At 35.1% G+C, this 24,510-nt stretch overlaps 1 protein-coding gene across 10 annotated transcripts in view; it reads right to left on the reverse strand.

Annotated features, from left to right (window-relative positions):
• The window catches only part of TAB2 (TGF-beta activated kinase 1 (MAP3K7) binding protein 2), a 90,979-nt gene that overhangs the window by 48,106 nt on the left and 18,363 nt on the right, over positions 1-24,510 (reverse strand). For 5 of the 10 annotated variants that reach the window (XM_072718817.1, XM_072718821.1, XM_072718834.1 and 2 more), the window contains exon 2: positions 17,589-17,737. The exons of 2 other annotated variants lie outside the window; for them this stretch is intronic. The gene's annotated coding sequence lies outside the window, so the exon portion shown is untranslated. Of the gene's footprint in view, positions 1-8,143; positions 8,220-11,284; positions 11,329-17,588; positions 17,738-20,826; positions 22,719-24,510 lie in introns of those variants that run through there. 3 more of the 10 variants (XM_072718825.1, XM_072718828.1, XM_025997983.2) reach the window with 3 other exon arrangements.

Below are 24,510 nucleotides of genomic sequence, written 5' to 3' on the forward strand. Positions count from 1 at the left end.
CAACCTGAGCCAAAGGCAGACGCTCAACCACTGAGCCACCCAGGAGTCCCTAGTACCTAACATTTCATATAAGTTATCAAAATATTATTTAGTCCTATAATGCTCTCCATACAATAATTTTCAATTATAACTCTTACTGGCAAACTTTTAGACTGTTGAATTCCTATTTGTATGATTTAGGATGGCTGTTCCAAAAGGCATTTAAGAAATTATCGTCAAGGATGTCTTCCCTCATTCTTCTAAAAAGGGAAAATGAATAACTTTATTGACATTTTTCTTAATAATCCTAGGACAGCCCCAGGTGAGTAATCTTATTTACTCTACTTAAATTTTTTTAAAGTTTGGATCCTGATAAAGTCTGGCTCTACAAATGATTTTGCATGCTTTGTCTAAAAATGACCTATAACCCAATGCACTTGATATCTTAATTTTCAGATATACTAATTCTTAAATGTGCAATGAATTCATCCTCAGGGAATTAGTAGCAATTTACTTCCTGATGTTATTGTTGTTATAAAATCAGCATTTAAAAGATACTAATGTTAGAGCCTCAACCTCAAAGGTCCTGATTTAGTTGGCGGGAGAGCAGCCTGGGTACACAGATTTTTAAAACTTCCCCAAGTAATTCTCATGTGTGGCCAAAGTGGAGAACTATCTACCTAGTTTTTGTTCTTAATGTAAACCATGTTTAGTATCGAAAGCCTCTTTGGCATATAAATAGTATGTAAGTATATTAAACCTAAATAACATATTATAATATTTAAATACCATGCTACTTGTTTAATCATTTCAGTTTATGATAAATTTAACAATAAGACAATCTTTTTAAGAAAGACTTATCTGTAGTATTTCTTTTAATTTTGCTAACATAAGCTTAAAAAAAAGCAAATTTGTAAACACCACGAATATAGGAATTAGATCTCTTTGTCCCTTTTTGTGTAACTAGCACTGTGTAGGCAGTGTTCAGTGGAGCAGTGGATATTAAAATATTTTTTATTAAATTAAGTTATGGTAGAATCCTGAGTCCTCAACAGAATAGAAGTTCATTTAGATACCATTCACGGTAAATAAAGCCTTTTAGTTTATCATTATTTAATTAAACTCCTTAATTCTTTTGTCTCTGTGACTTTGGCTTAGTTACATCTCAGAGGTAAAAGTGACAATGGGGTATAGAAGAAAAGAGAAGTACTGAAAATTAGTAAAGGATACTTAAGAATTACTTAAGACGTGAACGAGCTTACAGCACTGCTCAACTTGAGAAAGCTACCCTTGACTTCATTTCAGCGATGGGCTCATTTCTCTGCCCCTTCCCTCCTCTGGGCTAAAACTACTTGACAGGGATGTTTATACTTAAGTGTCTTCCTTTCCTCCCTACTAATCTCTCTTAAACCCAATCAGGCTTTCACAGTTTTTCTCCACTAAAACTATACTTATCAAAGCTGTCAGAAAACTTCAGGTTGTCAGACCTAAAGAGAGCAGTCCTCAGTGCCTGTCCAACCACAGCTTAGGACCTAGTCAGCCAATCCCTTTTTAAACAAGTGCTTCACTTGGCTTCTGAGATTTATACTCTTCTGGTGTTTCTCCTACCCCTGGCAGCTCCCTCTCAGTTTTGTTAGACCTTCTTCCTTTTCTGGACATCTAAATGTTGGTAGACAATGGAGTTCAGAACTAGTTTCTTTTCAACTACACCTACATTCCTCTGCAGGTAATTTCATCCCAATATACTGCCTTACACACAGGCTTTACAAATTTCTATCTGCAAGGCCAAGGGAGCGCTCTTCCTTGAGTTCCACACTAATATAGCCAGTTACCGGCCTGACAGCTCCTTTTGGACAACTAAAACTCACTTCAAACTTAGTATGTCCAAAATTAAACTCTTAATTCCCTCCGCCAGCCAAACCAATGCTTCCGTAGTCTTTTTTCATCCCAGTAAATGGTGCCATCATTTATCCAGTTGATCTTTCTTTCATACCCCATTTCGAATCCAGCATCAAGTCTCATTGGCTGTACCTATAAACAATATTTAGAATCTGATCACTTTCTCCCACCTCTGTTATTGTTCTCATCTGAGCTATCGCTGTAATTTACCTAGAGTGCCGCTGCAAAGGTCTCTCAACCGCTTTCCTCCTTGCCTTCACTTTCTGTTCCACACCTGCCCCTTACTCTACTGAGTGAAGTGATCTTTGTGTAAAGTAAATTTGGGCAAAATCCCCTGCTAAAAATCTTACAATACAAGGCCCCTGGCTAAATGCCACCCCTTTGGACTTCACTTCTACCACTCTCCAGGTTGTCTAAGCTCTAGTTGGTTCTAAAAAAGCCACTCTTTCCTCCTGTAGGGTTTTTGCATTTGCTGCTCCTTCTGCCTAAAACATTTTATACCCTCAGATACATGCGTGGCCTCCGCTCTTACTTCATTAAGATCTCTGATCAAATATCACTTTCTCAGAAAGTTTCTTCGACCAATCTCTCTAAAATAATGCCCATCACATCCTCATACCTTGCTTTTCTTCATAGCAAGTCAGTACCTGATATGTATTTATTTATTACTTATCTATCTATTCCCAAAACATTAACTCCACAGGATCAAGAACTTTGAAGTTCACTGCCATACCCCAGGACCTAGGTCAAAGATGTAACATTTGTTGGATGAAATGAAGGTTTTACTGCATGGTTTCTTCATGTTACTTTGCTTCTAAAACACATTTCAAATGATCTAGATCTGAAAATTTTTACACCCTTTGAGAGACAGGCAAATACATTTTCGGTATAATTGAGGACATTTATTAGAGGATAATGAATCATGAATATAAATTCAGACTTATTTCCATTATTAAAACACAAATTTCCAAGATTTTTTGAAAAACTCTTATCACACTTGCTTTTCTTACAAAGACCATCAAGTACACAAACAAGAAGATTGTTCAAACATACAACTGTATTTTAGGGATTATATTTCCCATAATGGCTGAGTAGCTCCTACTAGATCAACTCTCTCATAAACAACTTTAAACACCCGACAAAGCATAAAAGCAACTACTTGAAGGCAGAAGGCATAAACAGCAATAGAAGGATGATAGGCAGGAGAAGGCGGGGGTGGGGGTGGGGGGGGGGTGGGGGGAATCAGTACTTAAGAAGGTAACAAACAGCATGGAGTGATTTTCCTTTTTTTTTTTTTTTTAAATGGCGTTTAGCCAGAGAGCAGGCCCCAGATGGTGTGGGTAGCTGAAACCTAGACAGAGAACCTACAGCCCTACTCATTAGCCAAAGGTTAGACTTTGGCATAATCGCAACAGCTGAAAGCCTAGTAAGTAAATCACAGAAAGAAAGGAGCACCAAATCCTATGTATAAATTCTGCACACATCTCTGATCCCAATTACACATATGTGAGATTCCAAGCAACCTGGCCAAAGCTAAAATAACAGATTTCAGAGTTTGTAGCTAGAAGTTCAGCCAAGTTAACTGCCTACTAATGTAAGCAAGCAAGCAAACAAACAAGCAAGCAAGCAAGCAAGGAAACCAACCAAACATCAATACTCACTCCTGGAGGAACAAAGTAGAATCCAGAGTCTCTATATGTCATTCAAAAGAAACATGTAAGAAATAGGAAAAACTGACCCATACTCAAGAGAGAAGGCAACCAAGAGAGACCAAGATGACCCAGAGGCTAGAATTACTAGCACATAAGGATTCTAAAGCAGCTACTTTATGCTGAAAGATGTGAGGGCAAATATGCTTGAATCTCAGTTAAAAAGAAAAAGAAAAAAACAAAAAACAAAAAACTATGTTAAAAAAGAGAGGAGAACGAAGTACAAGTTCAAAAAATGAAAAATAAAATGCCTGAGATAAAAAATTCACTAGGTAGATTTAACCATATGTTGGAAATACCAGAATAGTTAGTGAACTTGAAGATAAAGCCATAGAAATTATTCCAATCAGAAATTTTTCCATGGAGGAAAAATTAATGATTGAGGGTGGGGAGGAAGAGAATGTCAGGGACCTGTGGGAAAATATCACAAAGTCTAAGGTACTTAAAACTGGAGAGCCAGAAGGATAGGGGACAGACAGTGAGATAGAAAATAACTATTTGAAGAAACAGTGGCTAAAAATTTCTTCAAGTTAGTAAAAGATAAATTTACAGATCATGAAGATCTTGATTACCTCCCCAGACACTCTGGTGGCTGCCACTGGTTGGGGGTCATCCCACACATAAGACAGAAGATGGTGGCTGCAAAGATGACAAAACAGTTGCTAGAATCAATCAACTCTAGGCTCTCCAGATCAACTCAAGGCTCAAACTCCTCATGAAAAGTGAAAGTTCTTGCTAGGGCAGGAGCCGATGCTAAAGATGATCAGAACCAGTCACCCTCGCTAACAACTGCCCAGCCTTGAGGAAATCTGAAACAGTATTACACCCCAAGGGCCAAAAATGGTGTCCATCACTATGGTGGCAATACTACTGAATTGGGGCTCGGCATGTGGAAAACTCTGCAGAGTATATATACATTATCACTGATCCAGGGGATTCTAATATCACTAGAAGTACATTAGAACACACTGGTAAAAAGCAAAATGCTTAATAGAACCATCCAGAGCTCGTTTTCAACAACAACAACAACACAAAAACAAATAAAAAGATCTTACTCAAGAATATCAAAGCCTAAACAGGTTAGGCTCAAGCCCTCAAGAGGAAAAGCCCAGAAAAACCACACATAGGCCTAACTGTCCAACTGCTGAAAAGCAAAGAAAATGTTGAAAGCAGCAAAAGAAATGACAGAGGGAAACAATTCCAATGATGTCGACTTGTCATCAGAAATTATGGAGGCCAAAAGACAGTCAAATGACATTATGTATGTGCTGAAAGAAAAAACATCAACTCACATTCTATATCCAGCAAGAGTAAACTTTTTTTTTTTTAAATGCTTTCTTTATTTTTATTTATTTATTCATGAGAGACAGGCAGAGAGAGAAACAGGCTCCATGCAGAAAGCCTGATATGGGACTCGATCTGGGGACTCCAGGATCACTTCCTGGGCAGAAGGCAAATGCTTAACCGCTAAGCACCCAGGCGTCCCAAGCAGTGAGAGTAATCTCTAAGGACAAGGCAAGATAAGTGTTTTTAATGTAGCCTTTGTGGTGAGTAAATAAATTTTACAACTAAATTCATTATTGAAACAAACAATAGGTGGGATTTAATTTTAAAAGGAAAACCATGCAATATAATTTAATCTGGAAAAATATTTCTAATAATAAATGGAAACATATTTTCTATAACTGAGATGCAGCATGACTGATCTTTGGAGAAAATAATCATACTTTCTAGAAATGTTTCTAGCATTTGGTACAAAGTGTTGGCACATGAACTGTCACCACCTCAAGTGATCTGAGAGGATTAATTTCTTAAGGTTTCTAAATAGCAGAATAGATACAATACTACAGAATCTAACAGTAAATATACTGGAAAGCCTTATAAAAATGTGCCTTATTTTTTCCTTTCTTAAAGATTATGTAAACAATTTGTTTCTGAGCTCTCAACAATTATCATGTCGGTGCAGAGTACTAAGTACAGAAAAACAGCTCACCGACACCTTAAGCTATGATAGTTAGCAAGTCTTCATGTTCACCATCATTTGTCATAGTGATTTTTTCCAGGACTGTAAGTATGTAACACAGCTAATTTTTTAAACTGTACCCACAAGAAGAGAGACCATGGTCCTCGATGAAAAAAACAACAAAGAGAAAAGCAACAGGACTTATAGGTCTGATTCATTTATGAGGCAACTAGATACAAAAACTGGAATAATCCTCCTCTAATTATCCACAACCCATACATTCAAAGAGTGCCTAAAATGCAGCAGATACTGTGCCAAAGATAAAGTATACTCCATGTCCTTGCTCTCCAGTCACAGAAACTCCTGTATCAGAGGCACATCGACACAAGTTTCTAATTCAGATAGCTTATTGGAACTTGCACACTATTTTATCTTCTGTCTGCTTCCTGCTGCCAGCTTAGTCTAGCTTGTGGCTATCATATTTGTTCATATTCAGAGACAGAGAGTATGGAACATGAGGAAAAAATGTTGAGAGCAGAGAGCAAGAAAAAGGGCCCAAGTCATGAGGTACCTTCGAGGCTATTACAATTTGGAAGTTTTATCTTCAGAGTAATGGACGACCACTGAAGATTTAAGCTCAGAGTCAGGGAAGGGGACCCTATCAAGAAATCATGTATGCATGACAAATGGCTACCGTATGGAGAAAAGGGCAAAATATATGAGAAGCCCTGTTAGAAAACTACTGCTGGAGGCTAGCTGGGAAATGCTAATAGCTTGTGTCTGCAGAAACAGCAGTGGAGGCTGAGCAGAAGGAAAACCTGAAGGGATATTTAGGAAGTAAAAATTAATGCAATTTGTTGGATTAAATATTGGGGTGAAGAAGTAGGTGACAAGGTTGGTTTCGGATAATGACTGATAGAACTGGACCAAGAAAACAAAAGAGCAGATTACTTGGTGTGGTTTTGAACATACTGAGTCTTAGGCACCTTTAAAACATCCAAAAAGATGTTATCACAGAAGGAATAGAGAGATTGATGGGTCTAGGGCTCCAGAGAGTAGGTCTAGGCTGCAGATAAATATCTGAGAAGCATCTCTGGTGCTGGCATTAATTAAAACCTGAGTGCTGTAGATAATCCTACTATATAATTTAAGAACACCTAAAGAAAAATATTCTTGGTTATATTATATATAAAACATTTTACAGTCATTATTAATTCTTCCCTAAAGGTCAACATTCCTTCCAGTCTAAACAACTAAACAGTATATACAAAAATAAATAAATAAATAAATAAATAAATAAATAAATAAATAAAAGACCTTATTTATCCAGAAAATATTTTAACAGGACATATTCTATAATGAAAAATTTAAATAAAACTGTAAAGACAAAAACATGTACACAGTTTACAAGTCAAATAGTACTATAAAATTTATCAGGAAACCATCAACTTCTAAAACCTCATGCCTTCCTACTCTTATTCTGTTCTATAGAGTAAACCCTATCAACACTGGGCTGTTTCTCCATATTCCTACATAAGACGATCATAAGGTTATTTCTTGGTTTTTCAATTTTACACATTATCTATGGATTTCCTACCGTGGATAATGAAGATTTAGCTTTGCAACTCAGTTCCCATATATACACACCACCATGCTTCTCGACTCCTATGCCTATCTGCCCAATTACTTATTTCAAAATTTTTGCTTAAATCCATATTCAGAGTTTATATTACTTTTTTTGGGTAAATACTGTTAGCCTAGCCAGTTGGTCTATTATAGAAGATGAGCTCTATCTCCAAGGTACTTTCTCATACTAGCATTTGGGAAGAAAAGTGTGAGTGTTCTTAATGAAAAAATATAGAATATTAACCACATGTGGCCAAAAATTAGTTTTCCATCAAGTACAATAAACAACAAAGCTTTTACAATTCTCACCCCATGGGAAATGAGAAAAAGGGGGTAAGATAGGGTGAGGTGGGGTTAAGAGGAATCACTACTATTCTACTGAAGTTACAGATTCAGATGAGATACACTGCTTTCTAGCAAACTGCCTTGACAGTGACTATGGACATAGTAAAAGTGTATCAAAGATTAAAGTTGACTGCTCCTGTTCAGGAGGTGCCATACAAAGTAAAGTTTTATTAAAATGAAAAGAACAAATGATGAGATCCAACTTTAAAAATAAAAGGAATAATTGGTAATGAACCTTGTATAAACTACTTAGATCTACCAAATCTAAACCTGACAAAGTACTGACTTTTACTAGTGTAAGATCTTATCAAAAAAAGAAATCAGTGAATAAATTAAATGTTACTCTGAGATAGACTTAAAATTTTCCCAAAGAATAAAATTTCAAGAAACAGTATTCTATTTTAGCCATCCTTTTCTAAAATTCTCTGGTGAAAGAACATGCTATGCTAATGGTTAAAAGCAGAGAAACATTGCTAAATATTTCAACCTCAATTCTGTATTAGTGGGCACTGTTTCATTTAATGAGACAAATGAGACAATGTATATAAAATGCACAGTATTGGACACATAGTGGTGGCTGCTTAAATATAAATTTAGGATTCTGTAATTTGTGGTTACTTACTTAGGAAACTGAATCTGCCACTTGCAGTATCTTCTTGGGCAAATCATTTAACTTCTCTGTGCCTCAGTCTCCTCATCTATAAAGTGGTGATGATAGAGTAGCTACCTCATATTATGAAATTAAATAATACATATAAAATAATTTTTAAATAGCGAGAGTAAGCAAACAAGTAAATAAAATAGCTTATGCAAGTGCTAGTCACTAATACTATCATTTCTTCTTTGTAAAAGGAGAAAAGAGCTCAAGGAATTTCAAGGATTAGTGGTAACACAGTAAAAGTAAATTGCAATGCACTTGCCTGGCCTGTAGCAAAAAATACACATTGGTAGTAATAATTATTTATTCTAAATACCATGAATTCCCACAAAGTACAAAGGAACAAAACCTTAGCAAACAGGACTGCATGCTAACCTGGCTGTAGAATACTGAAAAAGTTGACTGAACCTTTGAAGCCTTCCTCTTCCAAGTATATGGACAAATAACTCATGTAACTAGGAAACTCAGGCAAAGCTCCCTGAAAAACCAAACAGTACTAAGCTGTACACAAGTGCCAGAGAAGTGGTATAAATTGTGTTATATGTGTTTAAAGGACTCTCTGGGCTGAAGGAAGGTGGGGGTGGGGGGGTAGGGATCTATAATCATGGGTACTTAGGAAGTTTAAGAATATAAAAAAGAATGAAATCTGGCCATTTGCAACAACACGGATGGATCTAAAGGTGTATAATACTGAGTGAAATAAGTCAAAGGAAGACTAAACAAACACCAAATGATTTCACTCTATGTGTGAATTAAGAAATAAAACAAAAAAAAAAAAAAAAAAAAGAGAGAGAAACCAAAAACAGATTCTTAACTATACAGAACAAAGTGGTAGTTACCAGAGGGGCAGTGGGTAGGGGGATGAATGAAACAGGTGAAGGGGATTAAGAGTATACTTATTGTGGGAATAGTGAGTAATGTACAGAACTGGTGAATTCATATACTGTACACTTGAAACTAATATAACTATATGCTAACTAAATTGAAATTAACATTAGAAAAGGATTTTATTTATTTGACAGAGTGAAAGCACAAGTAGGGGGAGCAGCAGACAGAGGGAGAGGGAGAGGGAGAAGCAGGCTCCCCATTGAGCAGAGAGCCTGGAACGTGGGGCTCACTCAATCCCAGGACCCTGGGAAACAGATGCTTAACTGACTGAGACACCCAGGTGCACTGGAAACTAACATTTTTTTTTTTTTTAAAGGTTAAAGTATGAAGCAAGACAACTAAATAGGAGGCAGATTCTGGAGATAGTAAACCAGTCATCTGCTTGGCTAGAAGAAGGAGGGACAGAAGGGGTGGAAAGTGGTTACAGAAGATGAGAAAGGCCTTTATTATAGAAGACCTTCCTTGAGCTACAAGAACATTAAAGTTTTAATATTATTATATAAAACTTTAGAGAAAAGCCTGTTGCCCAGTAGACTGTTAGACTTCCTCTTCCATCTAATTTTATTTCTTAAAACCAATCCTTGACAACAAACAAAATTCTTTACACAAGTACTGTTAGTCCTAAAATGGAAAGACTACATTGCCCACTGCTGTATCCTAAATACTTAGAAAGTATACACCAAGTAATAGAGATGCTCAGTAAATACTTGCTGCAATAAATCTCCATGCATCAGATAATGTCTAGATTTTGAAGACGACTATAAAAAGTGGCATGTATCTATCTGTTACCCTCAGCTGTAAGTCAATGCTGCTATAGTTACTTGTTTTGGAACTGCAAATTTGTTCTTAAGCAATTGATATAGTAGGGAACAATTTCAGCATTAAGCGAATTTTGCTATGATTTCACCAGCAAGAAACACTAGGTGAATAGAGAAAAACCACACTTAGCTGAAACAAGCTGTGTGTAAATACACAAAATGTAACTATGAACACACCTCAAATACCTGCCATCTCAGTTCACCATGTCTTCATATGGTCCCACCTACCCACATCTTGTGTTACAACTTTCCTCCTGATTTTAGGAAACACTTCTTCAACCACTTCCAATGACAAGCTGCCACATCTATGCTCACTTCCACAAGCAAACTTCAAGACTTTACCAACGTACAATATCTTTTGTATATTGTGTATGAGTACATATTTCTTAATCATTTAACATGTTTAAAACTATACTGTCATTTTCTAAGGTTCCTATCTTTTTTTAATGTTCTCTGATACAGTCTTTGAGTGTTGTATCCTGAATTCCACTTTTTCCATAAGCCCTGTGGCTTTTTTTTTTCTTCATGATTTACATAGCACAGTGATTTTTAGAAACACGTATGTTAAATTTTAACAGAACTGTGTACTGCAAAGCCCTTCTGACCTCAACAACTGTGAACTTCTCCAAGATGCCTACTGGGAGGCAGAATGTTTCAACTTCTCTATTTATTGTCAAAATGATGTTAATAGTTTTTCATAACTATGACAGTTTGTGTGTCTTCTGTGGATTGGCTGACATTATCAGACTGTGGATGAGCTATTCTTAAAGAGTATCTTCATTAGAGAAAGAAGCATTGGTAATGCAGTAAGAATAGTTGAATGATGCTACCATTTAAAAAATTAAGGTTAAAGCAAATTTTGAAACCTTCTAGCTTCAATATGATTTCAGAATTAAACCTTAAAAATATATATATTCTCTAATTACATACACTATTTTAATTACTTTTTACTCTACTGATACCTTATCTAAGCATGTCATCAAAGGCTCTAGTTAGGTAATAGTTGATGCACTTCACATCTAATTAATCTCAAAAGAATTTACAAATGTCATTAATTGAACGTGAAAAATTTCAACAAAGTTTTAAGAGCAAATTATTAGAATTATATTTCTTGGAGCATTATGTTACCACTTTACTAAGGCAAAGCAAACCCCACCTCCACCAAATCTACAATATTGTTATTTTCAAGAGTTAAAATGCAACTATAGCTATGCAATTAAAAATCTAAAATTCAAATACTATCACCACTTAAGCCTAAGAGCAAGATAATTATAATCCACATTTAACATAAACTTTAGCATGAAACAGTTGTAATATTGAACCACTTTACATAGGCAGTTATTTGCATAAAAATAAAGTAACAGAAACATACCATCTCAGTCATCTAAATGCTACTTACTTTAAATTTAGCTATCATGTTCGGCTTTTGTGTTATTTAAAAGCCTGAAAGGAGCAAAGGATTATGTTAGCAGAAAATTGATTTCTCAACTTTATAATCCTGCAATAATTTACTTTGTAAAGGAAAAAACAAACATCAAAGGTTGAAGTACATAATGATCTATACACTACCTCCTCTTAAAAAGAAAACGTTCCAATTTCTTTTAATACATTGCCTCAAGTCCATGAATTTCTTATGGTTAAAAGGCCTACTAGTTATAAGTTCTTTTAAAAGAATGTGCAAGTCAGCCACACTTGGCAATTTGTGTATTGTGGTTTTGTGGTGAGTGCTACCATTTTCTAAAGATCAAGAAAAGCGCAATAAATCTAAGACAGAATGGTTATAATTCATCAAAACATATTATATAACTAACTACCTTGTGTGTATTTTCCAATTCATATCTCATTACTTCTTTCCAATACATTAGGGCTTTAAGATGGGAGACAAAGTTATTTTTCAGTGTCTCCTTTTTACTGTAATTTTTGGATAATCCATCCTGTGCATAAATATCTTTAAAAGAAAATATGATATAAATAAATGATGACAATAAGTTCCTACTATGGATAAGAGGGAAAAAGGATAAAGGAAGATAAAAGTACTTGGAAGGACTGGTTTGCATCTTATATCAACCATAAACATCTGTAATGAATCAACGAACTCAATGGCATGTGAAGATTCTAATAAGCTAGTTAAAATATAATCTAAAATGGCATCTTAATATGAAGAGTGAGAGAAACTTACGAGAAGTTTCATCAACTGATCCCCATGCAGTTCTAAATACTTACTGGGGGGCAGCCCGGGTGGCTCAGCGGTTTAGCGCCGCCTTCAGCTCAGGGCATGATCCTGGAGACCCGGGATGGGAGTCCCATGTCGGGTTCCCTGCATGGAGCCTGCTTCTCCCTCTGCCTGTGTCTCTGCCTCTCTCTCTCTATGTCTCTCATGAATAAATAAATAAAAATCTTAAAAAAAAAATTACTGGGCCCCATGTTTTTTGGTACATCTCCTGTAACTTTATCCATCTTCCTTCTAATGTCATGGTCCTCAACAGACTTCTCCCCAGAGTGGACTTCTGGTCAGGTACTAGATATGTGTCGTGCTACTGCATTGGGCACGTGTCAATTATGTTCATGAATTAGACATAGTGTAAATAGATAGGTATTTTAAATCGGCAATTTTAAAATTATACGTATAAACCTGCTTGGTAATATGACTGTGGTGAATGGAGACTACCAAGCCTGCTAATGGAGAAAATACATAAAAATTTATCTGTAAAGAACATTTAAATAAAATACTTCATTACTGTAACAGTATTCAGAACTTTAAAAAGAAATTACAGAGAATTCAAATGAACAAAGGTAAAATTGGTAAAATTATTAAATTGAACTAAATCTCTAAAATACAACACAATGCAAAAAATAAATAAATAAATAAAAAATAAAATAAAACACAACACAATGCAATCTCATTTTGTTTTGCATGTGCCTATCTTTGAAATCTTACACTATGAAACTGTTCTATGAAGTTGGCTATTAGTCTTGTTACAGTTCCGGTGAATGAATTTTTTATTAGATGGTCAAGAGTAATCTCAGAACTGTACAGAAACTTTTATTAGCAAATTTATTATATATATATAATATACATATATTTAAATCTATTTCATAATTCAATTTAGATACCCTTAAAGAATTTTGATTTAATATTTCTAATTGTATAATATAACTGAATAAAGAACCAGAAATCCCATCCTACAAACACCCATAAATCTGGAATTTCCTAATAGGAAATTTGAACTGTAAAATATACATAAAGGTGACAATCTACTTAACATTTTTATTTATGAACCTATTTTCTTATTTATAATTTTTATATTTTCCAATATGTACTACATGCACTGCTTACTCAAACTTTGTTGAGTGCCTGCTACTTATTCTACACTACAGTGGGTGCTGAGAGAATAAAATAAAGGCACAGTTGCCTATGTTCAAGAAATTTACATTTTAGCAGGGGAAGACAAAACATTCAATAAATAAATGTAATAAGAAGTTGTTACAGATAAAATGTGCAGAAAAGGGGAAACGAAGGGCTAGTCTATTTTGAGGGAAGGGGAGGACTTTAGGAAAGGATTCATTATACCAGGGGACACCTAAGCAGGGTCTTGGAAGATAAAATGTGTTCACTAGGTAGACAGGTGAAAGGAAAAGAATATTTCAGGCACAGGCAGTTGCTGAGGGAAAGATTTAAAGGAGTGAAATGGCGTGGCAAGTTCAGGAAGCCCTAAGTAGCTGGCTAATGTTGAAGCGCAGGGAGTGAGACTCACAGGGAGACAGTGTGATGCAAGAGGAGGCTGTAGAAGTGAGGTAAGGATGGGCATATCACACAAGATTTTAATGGCCCTTCTCTGCATCATACATGCTGCCTCCCACAAATCAGCACAAACAATATGCCTCTCACTTTCTCGATTCATGTGATTTATCTCTGAAGTTCCAGGCCCTGCCACCAAAACCCACCACCATGCCCCAGTGGTGGGCATGTCTTCAGCCAGCAACAGGTACTCTATGCCATTTGCAGGTATATGAGCTACAATGAAGCTTAAGAGGAAGAAGTGCCTAAAACTTACGAACTAAGGAAAGGCAGGGGAAACATCACAAAGAATGTTGTGCTTGAGTTTAGTCAGGAATAATGAAGGTCTTATAGGATATCTGACAACTGCTGGTTATTGGGGCAAAGGCCATGAAAGAACATGATAAATTTGAAGAATTATGGCTGAGTGGAGCAGAGAAATAAGGTTGAAAAGGTGTGTAATCTTCAGTGAAAACTGTACAGATTCCTGATAATGCAGAAAATACCTCTAAAAAAATTCTACTGGCCTGAACTACTTTTTGGCCACCTTTATTTCTGGGGACCATTCTATAAACACTGCCCACTCTATCCCATGCAGTGTGCTCTAAATCCGCAAAGATGAATAAAATAGAATCCTTGCTTTTGAAAAGATTATAATTTAGAATTCAGATTTATACTGGACTTCCTATAAACATATGTATCTATTATCTCACTTTATCTTCCCCACATGTGAAGCAGAGACAACTGTTACACCATTCCTTTTAACGGAAGAGAATCATATGTAGACACATTAGGAGATATATACACAGCTCCCACTAAGTGAGTTGTGGATCAGAATTCTAAACCATCAGTTTATAACTGTGGTGTCCCTAACCCACTGCTACTGCAATCAGCTGTGAGGTGGGCTGAATGAAATCTGTTACAAATACTAAAGTACTGGAGGTCTCCTTTATTGATAAAAGAAGCTAATCTTGAGACAAACACGTTTAATTTCAATGTGTATTACTAAAAACAACCTCTATCGAGGCATGAATAAGTACATTATTGTATAGCAATATGAAGGAATACCATGCAGCTGTTTTTTTTTTTTTAAGTGGACTAAGATATTCAAACAATTAAATGGAAAGACCTTTTACGACTTTAATGAAAGAAAAAAGATGCAGAATTCATGTGTAAGGATATCCTTTGTGGTTAGGGAAAAAAAAGAGGGGGGATACAAAAAATAGATTTTAAAAAGCTGTCATATGAATACACAGGAAAGGTTCTGAAAGAACACACTATTTTGGAGAGGGCTAGGTAAAGGGACACATCGATGGTAGACGATCCATCATTCTTTGTATTCTGATATATAGGCAGGAGAATAAGAGTAGAATAATTTCAAAGTACCTGTACTTAGCCAACTATATATACTTCCAAATAGAGCCTATGGTTATCCATGCTGAAACTGTTACTGTTTCAGTTAACAGCTGCAACAATTATGTCTTTTCCAGATACCTGACAGATGAGATCTATAGTTACATTTTGATTTAAATGTTATGTATGGGCTGTAAGTTTAGGTTCAGTCCTGTTGAAACAAAAAAGCCAGGTCCTCCATCCCCCCTTTTTTTTTTCAACCAAAGGCTAACAATGTAACTAATGTGCAGCTTTCAAACTGAAAAAGTACTCATCCACCAATGGGATGGTTTAACTCTTTAAAAGAAAAAGGCAAGTGGTAGTAGAAAAAGGAGGTTTATTGTTACTATGAGTCCCTCAATAAACACAGTATCTTATAGAAAGTTATCACACATAAAAGTGGACAACACTTTTCTGAGTTTATAGTATAATCACAATGTAGCATTACTACTTTACTATTACTGTTGCCCAGATCCTGTGCTAAATGCCTAGCAATAAGTAATTTTCAGTTGCTTCTCACATTCCTGTAATAAGGATTAAACGAGAAATTTGTAGGTAAAACTCTTCACACACAGTGAACTCTGGCACATAGACCAGTAAATGCTATCCTTAATTAGGTATTACAACTGTCTAATTTCTGACTTCATCAAGTCAACCCTTACTCTACCACAGTTGGCCTTTCAAAAGACTCACTTACTTAAGTGCACCGATGCTAAGAAATCTTCAACAGATTTTCATTACCTACTACTTACGTCCCAACTTATTCACCTATTTGAGAGCATGCATGACATAGATCTTCTAACATATCCTGTATATTTATTCTCTAGGCACAATGGATTGCTTACAATTTTTCTTTCTTTCTTTCTTTCTTTTCTTTTTTTTTTTTTGCTTACAATTTCTAAAACATGTTACACACTTTTTAATACCATAACTTGGAAATATTCTTGCCATTCTCTCAAAAGAATTTTTTCTATCTTTCAAGGCTTGGTAGAAGTGTTACCTTCCCCACAAAGTTGCTTCTCTCCGGTATTCTCCAATACACTGTTCACACTCCTATTCTGGTACTTTTTTAGTATTACTTGTCTGTAAGATCACTGAAAGCAAGGTTTATTCATTTCCACATCCCTTCTGTGCCTAGTATGGTATTTTATACAAAATTCACATTCAGTAATGTAGAAAAGTTTCACCATTACTAGTCACAGTGATAACTAGTTAAGACTTGAAATTCAAATGCTGTTGTCTCTTGAATTTCCCCTCCAATTCCCTAATGATCCTATAGTAACCCTTTCCAGTCCTAATTCAACACTTCATAAGATACAATCCTTTCAGTACCAAACAAATCATGTGGGACATAATCAGTGACCCAATGCTTACTACACTGATTGACATTAAATTCAATATGTTAACATAAAGGAGAGAGTTTTTAAAGCACAAGCTAGGATATTAGAATCATCTTTTAAATTCACACTTAGGATATAAAATTCCTCTGTTCAATTCCTCTGAATTGAACTTGAAAAACAAAAGATATGGGGAGTGGCTCAGTCAATTAAGCATCCAACTCTTGGCTTTGGCTAGGTCATGATCTCACAGGCCGTGGGACTGAGCCTGAGCCCTATGCTGGACTCCACACTTGGCGAGAAGTTTGCTTGGGGATTCTCTACCTCTGCTAGGCCCCCTCCCACTCTTTCTCGAATAAATCTTTAGAAAAAATAAAAACAAAGATTTGTATGGCTGTCAATTTAGTAAATAAAAGTCACCTTTTATGAATTAATCTTGTTTCTAAATCTATAAAAGTGGGTAAAAGCAATAAAAGTCCTAAAAGCTAACTGCCCTCTGCCCTCTAGCTATCCATAAACAGTTTTGATTCCGTTAAAATCTAAGGCAACAGGAAACCTCAGTTTTTGGTTTTGTTATTTTCCAGGACAATTCCAAGTACTATGACTTTCTCACCTGATTTATTTTGAACCAAGTAAAAATACAGCAAATAATAGTTATATACTTACATTTAAAATTCTTCAGGTAAAAAGTACTACATGATACATTATCTGGTTCTATTAGAAATCTTATTATTTCCAATTACTGAAGAATACATTAACTCTATGTAAAGGCTACTAGTAGTGTAGAACAGTTGAGAGAACTAGGGTCATTTATTTAACTTCCAGTAATACCTGTACTGTATGTGAACCTCTTAAAGGAAGACAGTTTTGTTGTCATTAAGATCTACTTTTCAATGAAGACTGGAGTATTTTTTGTAGATATATAGGGCCTAACTCAATAGCATTTCAAATTTATTTTTCTTAAATTGTTTTTGCATTAGTTTGCTACTACTAGCAAACAAGTTAAATTAGAAATATTCAGGCAAAAGGTATGTTAAAGTCAAGAGTAGCTGCATGTTACCTAGATGTTAGGAATGTTACTGTACTTGAAAGCAAGAGGACCACAGATTTTGAAAGTAAAGTTTTGGTTATTATAGATGTCATAGTAAGGCAGTTACGCAGGCTAAGCTTGACTGGTGCCATGGACTTTAGCATACCTGGAAATAGAAAAATTCAAATTGTAGCTGTTCTTGGTTGGCCCATTGCCATTTTTGCAGCTTACAAATTTTTAATTAAGTAACTGCAGTGAGCTCATCTCTACTGGATACTTCTTTTCCAGGGCAGGTCCAGGAACTGGGTCTGGAGCCTTGAAAGCAGAAGAGAAACTAGAGTAAACTAGAGGTAGGCAGAATACGAAACGTGACCAGATAACATTATGAGATCTAATAGCAGAGAGGTAGTTCCCAGTGTGTCTCACATAAAATATTCTGAGGTAGAAAAATGATCTCTTAAGTTACAAGCTACCAGAAGATGCTATTTACATGAGCTAAAGTCATTGTCTTACTTTACCCAATTCTACTCTAGACTCCCAGTTCTAGATACTGAAACAGTGGCTTATGTGTTTGTTATCTGTGGTACTTTTTGGCAACAGACTGTCCAACATGGGACTACAGAGTATAGAAGAAATACAACAAATCCATTTTCACGGGTAAAAGTATAAAGTCCTCATTTTCAGGTCATTTTGCTCCTTTTGCTATCTTATTTCCAATCATCTTCTAAATGCTCCCCTAATTTCCTACAATCAATTCTCAGACATTTCCTAAGAAATGAGTCCAAGCAACGAACTGAATTTCAGGTTCCAATTTTTAAAAATACTTGGTAATTCTAAAAGTGGGAGGCAAAGAACAGCTCATAAGATGTGGTTCATAACCACACTGGAAATTCTCTTTTTTCCATTACCAAAATAGATTCAAATTTTTGTGTGTGTGTAAATTTGTTAGGTCCATATTAAAAAAAAAACAAACCCAGTAACTACAAAGGTCACAGAAATGGAGGGGTATTAAAATTGGTAGACTGTTGTATGAGGGCCGGGAAACAATGTCTTTATGCTTGGTGAGCTGAGCTGGCACCCATAGGAGTTTCTCTAAGAAACAAATGTCAGAGCAGTCAAAATAAATTGAATGCTCTGCTACTGTCAAAATGATGGCAGACTGAGAACTCTAACAGGAAAAAAAAATAGTGAAGACAGGATTCAAAGAACTTAACTCCCTGTATTTCTAGTGACTAGGAACACAACACAGTGAAACAGAATTAAAGTAGTTTTTAAGAAAAATGTAAATGTCCCATCTTGTGTGATGGCATGTTGTTGATGAAAATATTCTGGGAGAGACAGATCTAGGTTCAAATCTGGCTTCAGGATGGCCTTGGACTAAAACTCTGCAGTTGTTTTATATAAAGGAAATGTGTGAGAGCTCAAGTCAAGAGCTGACAATGAATAAAAATGTAACAATCAACTTTCACAATAAAAACAGAATCAGTGGTAAACAAGGAGACAAGTAATTCTTCTCCCTACAAGTAGAAAATACCTTTGTCCACACACTCCTGTTAAAAAATACCTTGCCCTGGTATATGCCATACTTTAAAAACAAAACAAAACAAAAACAATTCCATGCATGATATAACTTGGTCTTTAAGTCAGGAAATGCTGTAAGGGCAAAGAAAAGCCTTACATTTGGGCAATAATTTTCCTCTTACTGATAGAACTGTGGGTTCCATACAAAATTATTATTTACCAAATATGGCTCAAAGATCAGATTACACCTTCCCTAGCATTACCAAGTAATACAGCAAGTATCAAAAGTAACAAGGAATTAAAAAAAAAAAAAAGATTTCCTTAAAGTCACTGTATTCACTGCTACAATGTTATTTCAAAATAGTTTTTAAAAGTTAACATGGAAAGTGTCTCATTCAAAACACACTGCAATTTACTTGGAGATGACAGGATTAAATTCAGTCTGTAATCCCTAGAAGGCAAAGGAAAAAAAAAAAAACGTATTTAAGAATGAGGATTCCCATTCATTAATCCATATCGATGGGCTTTTAGTTTACAGACCATCAAGAAAAATCTTTTAAACAATTTTTGTTTTTAACTAGCTATAATGAAATCTCATTACTCACAGTAATGTGTAAATAGATTTATCTTTCCAGATATACAATGTCATCTACAACTAATAAATCTGCCTCTTCCCTTTCAATAATTATTTTGTTTTTTGGTCTAATTACTTTGGACAGTATTCCAAAGACAATACTATAGAATAGTCAATACTGGCTAGAATTTTCTTGATTCATGACTTTTAAAAAGTTTAGTATTTCACTAAATACTAATATTTCTAATAACAAAATGCAGACTTCTGGTCTGAGATATGAAGAATCTTAGATCTATTCATTTATAACTGTTTCATGAAGGATTATTAGAAATAAATGTTGATCTCCCTGTTTTTGGTATCCCTTAAGATATTTATAACCCCATCTCACCTACTAACATATGAATAAATTTATCATTACACCTTCTAGAGTGAATACTACTTCATTACAGTTACCTAGGGCTTGAAGTTTTAAGAATTCAATGGTAAAACCTACTGGGTCTGGTGCTTTTTACAGGGAATAGTCTCTTACTAGTAAGACCAGCATTTTCATCTATAGCTCCCAATGTTATCCCCTTTGGCCACATCTCCTTGAGGAAACCAACCACCTTGTCGATCTCGCCCTTCAATCTATGAACATATTTAAGTCTTAACCATTTAAAACATACATCCATGTATATACTCATACCACAAAGTATTTCCTTACCAGTTAAGTCTTGTCCAGAAAGTATTCACAAAACTATTTCTTAAAACTGCTACTTTATTCAAGGCACTGAGGAAAGAGAATGAGTGTACTTCCTACCCTCTTCCTCCTCCTCCTCAACTGAGAAACACAAACATACACATACAAAAAACTGCAATAGCAATGTAAGGACTGAACATGCTGTGCTAGGCCATCTGTCCTTACCATTCACCTCTTGCCAAATTTCTCTACTTAGTAGTTACTATGGCTTCAATTTTAATCCGCCTCTAAGTTTCCTCCTTGACAATGGTTTTATTCGGATCAAATACAATAAATAACCTTTTCAGGATTCTCATCCACCATTTTGCAATAACATAACTCCATAGAATATTTTAAATTTTATTGGGTACTTTCTAATTCATCATATCATTTGATCCTCATGAAAAACCACTGAGAAGGCTAGGTAGTTATTACTCTCATTTTGCAAGCTTCAGAAAATTAAGTAATCTACTAATTACCAAACTTCAATCAGTGAGAGAGTGAGGGCCAGAAATGTATTTGTGTTTTTCTAACTACAGGTCCACAGTTCCTTCCTCTATGTTGTATTAACTTGATTGATTGACTACTAACTTGAATGATTACTGATCATTCTTTCCTTGAAAATTGTTCTGGTCAAGAGCGTACACATTCTTCTTGTTATTTCTATGCTTCTTAACATTTGTCAAAAGGATGCAGGTGCAGTAGGACACATCCTCGCTTGTCTTCCTCAGGCATCTCATCTGCACTTACAGCAAAATCAAAGGAGAATCTCCTTTAAGTTGTAGTTCAATCTTTCTCTTCTACTTGATGAAACCTAAACATTCAGAATCATAGAGACTGATGTTGAAAGGAACCTCATGTATTATCTAGACAGACATCCTTATTTAATAAAAATATGAAGTTTGAATTATACAAGTCAGTAGCAGAATCTGAATAAAGGCTTAAGACAAAATTTGCCTTTTTAAACTATGAATCATAAAGTAAATGAATACATTTATATACAGTAGATATAAAGTAATTAAACTAATTTTAAGAGTAACTACTGAACTTGATTTCATTTTTGTTAAAGACCTGTCTTCCTATTTCTAAGAGATTTCATTTATATGACAGTATTAATGTAGGAGTACACTTACTGAAGTGGATTTTTAAAGAAATCACAGAATGGCAATTGAGTTAAAACCTACTCCATCAAAAAAAAACAAAAAAACAAAAAAACAAACCTACTCAATTCTATATATTCATGAATTATCTATATTCCAGATTTTTAAAGTGAACTGGGAATCAAATAATAGTACCTTTGCTAATGCTTCCTGCCTAGTTGCCGTCACGACCCCACTAGGTTTGCTGTAAAACGTTCAGAACACTGCCTGGCATGTAGAAAGCATTCAAACAGAAAATGTCAGCTACCACTGCCGCTGCAACAGTTACTACTTCTGTGTGTGTTCACATCATTATAAATTATTATGGCCGTATCAGATTCAACCACGTGGAAAAGAATCCTATTAGGGTACAAGTATCTCACTCTACTTCCTTCGGTCTATTTCCAGGTTTTGTTTCGGTGAGTAGGACCACAATCCGTAATTATCTAGGAACACCTCTTCAACGACTCTCAACCTTGAAATACTTCCATGTCTCAACGTCAGAATCATGGGTTCTGAAAATTAAGAGTTCATTTTAAAAGAAGTTTTACACTCCATTTGTAAACTTTTAAGCTCATTCTACCAATATGGAATACTTGAAAAATAAAAGAGAAGTTTAAATTCCTTACCAAAATAGCTTCCCTCCTCAACTTCCCATTTATATCAGAAGTAGTAATTTTCTTTTTAGCCTGAAAACTGAAGTAACCTAAACTCTTCTCTTGCCTTTCTTTCCCCCTTTCTTTCAAATCTTATCCATTTCATCATCAACATTCCTCAAAACACAACTCTTAAGACTCTCCTCATTGGATGTCATAGTCACTATAGTCTACAATAACTTCCACAGTTCTGAAATCTAAAAAGTTCATAAGAGATTTTTTTCACGAAACTTCATGTCAAAACTCATCTGGACAGGGTGCCTGGCATTGGTGGAACATGCGGCTCTTGATTTCAAGGTTGTAAGTTGCAGCCCTACATTGGGTCTAGAGATTACTTAAAATCTAAAAAATAAATAAATACATAAATAAAAAACTTCATCTGGTAGTGGCAAAAGGTGTTTTGAACTGACTTGAGGCTATTTATAGGCATTATTTAACCTGCTTACTGTGACTATTTCTATGTTTCACTGCAGAAATATTAGTGTTTAATTATTGGGTGATGTCTCAGGCCTTGCTGGAGGTGTTATGCAATACACAATATAAATATCATCTCGCCTTTCTAAAATTTAAAAAATTCTGAATTCCAAAACACAGCTGGCCTCGGGTTACAGATAAAGTATTGTGAACCTGTACAGTTATTATTATTTCTATCCTAAATTAGGCATTCTGTCCTTAACTTTCTGTTACTTTCCCTTAACCACTCCATGCATTTCAGCCCCCATATTTACCACCAAGCCCTTTCTTTCTTAACACCTCTTAGAATCACCAATTCTACTCTACCCCTACCACCACCACACTACCCAAATCATCCCACATCTAAATGACCAGACCCAAAGCTTAACTCCCCGCCACCAACGTCATCCACTTGACCTATCAAGTATAGTACAGAAGATTAAAAATACTCCTATATAATCACTTTAATACTTCACTACTCTGCATAAGAACTTAATAAACTGGAACAGACACATGAAAAGAAGATAAGAGTAATGAGTGTGAAATTACTGACATGTTTTTGTTACCTTGTAAACTTTATCTATATCTGTGAAATAATTCCTTTTTTAAGCTTAATGAAATTAAAACAAAAAAAATGTTTTTTAATTTTCTAAGTTAACTCGTATTCATTCTGTAATTAAACAAATTAAAAAACTTATTAGCCTCCTGCTCTATTTATCATTCCAACTAAAATTCTTTGGTATGGTTTTTAAAGCCTTTTCCCATCTGGTTTTACTAGATCTGGTATCACTGACCTCTTTGGCTACAGATATTCTCTCAGAATAGTTTTAAATGCATTAAATGCAGTATACAGGATTACAAAGAAAGTCACTTTTACTAAAAATCTAATTATCTTTTAAAAATATGGTATTAAATGCATAAATGATTACAAACAAAACCAATTATACTGAAAGTTACCAAGTTTCTTTTAAAACCTGTAATTGCAATGTTAATATACATACTTCTTTATTAACACTCAACAAAATAAAATCTAAAAGTCTAATAATCATAATTTTGAAGTAGTAATCTACATAAAATTTTTCAGAAATAACAATTATAAAGTAATATGAAAATATCTGTGCTTTACTATTACTAATAAAGTCACAGGCACTGTTAATTCTACTGTGCTTTACTGCTTAAAATCATAATACAGATCTTCCTTGAGTTACCATGAGGTTACTTCCCAACACATTGTAAACTGAAAGCATTGTAAGTCAAAAATGCATTGAATACACCTAACATACCATGATCACAGGTTAGCTTAGCCTACCTTGAATGTGCTCAGAACATTTACATGAGGGCAAAATTACCTAACAAAAAGTCTATTTTATAATAAATTGTTGAATATCTCATTTAATTTATTGAATATGCACTGAAAGTGAAAAACAGAATGGTTGTTTGGGTGCAGAATGGTTATAAGTGTTTTGGTTGTTTACAGTCATGATTTTGTGGCTAAAGGAGGCGGGGCGGGGGTGGGAGAGGGATGGGGGAAGGCTTGCTGTGGCTTGCTGCCATGGCCCAACATACAAAAGAGTCTGGCACTGCCTATTAGTAGCCAAGGAAAAGATCTAAATTCAACATCTAAAGTATGATCTCTATTGAATGCGTATCTCATTTGCACCATCAGAAAGTTGAAAAATTGTAAGCCAAACCACTGTAAATAGGGGACTGTCAATACAAGGAAATGTTAAATTTCAGTTACAGGTTCCTGTTAGTGAAAACATAAAGATGTGAGGTGTTTTTTGTTTTTTTTTTTTTCTCATCTAAACACAGGATTTCTCTAAATTCTATCCTCTGACCCTGCAGTTTCATGAAGTCTAGAGTAAAACTCATACTAAGTCCACTTAACTTTTATTTCCAACTAGTCCTCACACCCATAGGAATCCAGTCAGGCTTGTCTGAACATGTTTAATCCAGTTTTCTTTCCTGATTAAGCTACTGCCCTGGCTTAGAACGTCATTTCTCCATCTTGATGCTTATCAAAGTCT

The sequence above is a fragment of the Vulpes vulpes genome, chromosome 1 (genome assembly GCF_048418805.1).
Source record: "Vulpes vulpes isolate BD-2025 chromosome 1, VulVul3, whole genome shotgun sequence".
NCBI classification, from domain to species: Eukaryota; Metazoa; Chordata; class Mammalia; order Carnivora; family Canidae; genus Vulpes; species Vulpes vulpes.